This window comes from Crocuta crocuta, unplaced genomic scaffold (genome assembly GCF_008692635.1).
Source record: "Crocuta crocuta isolate KB4526 unplaced genomic scaffold, BGI_CrCroc_1.0 scaffold528, whole genome shotgun sequence".
In the NCBI taxonomy this organism is placed as follows: Eukaryota; Metazoa; Chordata; class Mammalia; order Carnivora; family Hyaenidae; genus Crocuta; species Crocuta crocuta.
This window is the reverse complement of record NW_027530010.1, coordinates 1,125,735-1,127,697: the sequence shown is the minus strand read 5'-3', so window position 1 is coordinate 1,127,697 and position 1,963 is coordinate 1,125,735.

The following is a 1,963-nucleotide window of genomic DNA, read 5'->3' as shown; positions in this document are numbered from 1 at the left end:
AGGCTGCCACATCTTTGTTGGGGGGAAGACTTTGGGGTGAGAAAGGTGGAAGGGGGCAAAGGTGGGAGCCCCAGCATGTATCCCTCCGCACCCCGAGGCACCCGCAGGCGTATGTCCACCACCGAGAACCAAAAGATGGAGAGCACCGGCCGCGCTAGGGAAGGAGAAGGAGCTGCACGTCCCTCCAGGCTCTGACCTCAGGCGTGGCCGGTGCAGCACCGGGGTGCCCGGGCCACCGCCTCGGCCCGCAGCCAGGAGAGGGACAGGGATGCCGCCAGTGGCCCCCCATCGGCCGAGGAGTAAAGCTGGCCCCCCTTCCCCACACCCTGCGGATTAGGGGAGTGAGGCTTAGTGTGGGGGGCAGCAGGCGGAACCGGGATTAGTGGCAGAGAAAATAGATACGGGGCTGAGACACAGGCACACGGACCCCCCCCCGCTGCTCCAGGTGCAGCGCGAGGGGTGAGGGAGGCCGGCATCCTCCCGCCAGAGTGACGGAGGCCCAAGGCGCTTCCCAGCGCCCACCTCCTATCTTGGCTGGCCACCCCTCCCTCTAACTTCTGTCTCTTTTCTTCCCCTCCCACCCCCGGCCCCCACCCCAACTCCAGCCTCAGGTTCTCTTCCTGTTTTTTTGGAGCTAAGTTCTGCACGCAGCCAGGGCTTTGGCCTGTGGCTGGACCAGGGGGTGGGGAAGTAGGACAGCGGGGCCAAAGTCCTCAGGGACCCAGGAACCCCGGCTCCCCAGCCTCTCCTGCCCTTCCTGGGGCCTCTGGAGCCCAGGGGCTGCAGCCATTGGGACGGCCCAGCTGGGAAGGCAGGGTAAGGGGATGGGGAGTCCCCCGAGGGGACCGTGAGGGCTCAGAAGGCAAGGCCCCCTGCCCAGGAGTGCCCTGGGCGCGTGAGAGTCCACGGGGGGCCACCCCGGCCCCTCCAAGCAAGTGCGTGCCCTGCCCATCCCCCACACGCCGCTTCCCCCCTCCTAACCTCACCACCCCCAGCACTCACACTTCCTGGGGGCCAGGCGGGGAAGGGAGACCGCAAGCCACGAAGGGGGAAGGAGGCCAGGGGAGCTGGCTGCTTCCCGGTGCTGTGGGGGTTAAGCTTCTCCTCCCTCAAAATGCCCAATTCCCGGCGCTGTGACTCCTGGAAGGAAGGAGGCCTCAGTGCTCCTGTACCTTCACTTCTTCGCCGCCCCCCCCAAGCCTTCGGCCTCGCCCGCAGGGCACAAGCTGCCCTGGGGGCGCAAGGGGCTCAAACGAGGGAATGCAGGCAACTCCCTTCCCCGGCCTTCCTCCTTTACGTTTTGGGGACCCCTGCCCATCAGCTACCCTGCACTCCTGGCCCTCTTCCTGTCCCCTTGCTCACTGGTCTGCCCGTCCGGCGACAACACGCCTCCCGGCCGGTGTCCCGCGGGCCCGGAGCCGCCCTCCCCTCCTGCCTCCCCTGTCCTGTCCCTCAGGCATCAGTCCAGCCTCTGCCGCTGCCTCCATTCCCCCCTGCTCCGGGTGGCACCCCTTCTCCTCTCCCCAGGCGGGCGGGCAGAGAGGGGCCGAGTTTTCCGTCAAGGGGCCGGGCCTGCCTTCCAAGGCCTGGTCTTGCTGTGGGCTGGCCACGTCCAGGGCACCCAGGCCCTGCTTCTAGAAGAAGCGCAGGATCGAAATTTGGGGGCCAGCTTGGGAGGATGGGTGGCCGGGTGGGGGNGGGGGGGGGGGGGGGGGGGGACAGCCCAGGCCTCTCTGCCCGTCAGAGTTTCCAGCCCCGGAGGTACCGGGCTTTCCCCGGAGGGTGCCCACCCTGGGCCAGGCAGCCGCGCACCCGGACAGACCCTGGCCATCAGGGTTCCCAGCAGGACCTGCCTGGGCAGCGCCGGCTCCCCTTAGGGCCCGAGGAGACGGCACAAGGTGCCAGGGTCTGCCCTGTGCCCACCCCCTCCCCCCAGCCTAGCGTCTCAGGCTGGGTAACCGAG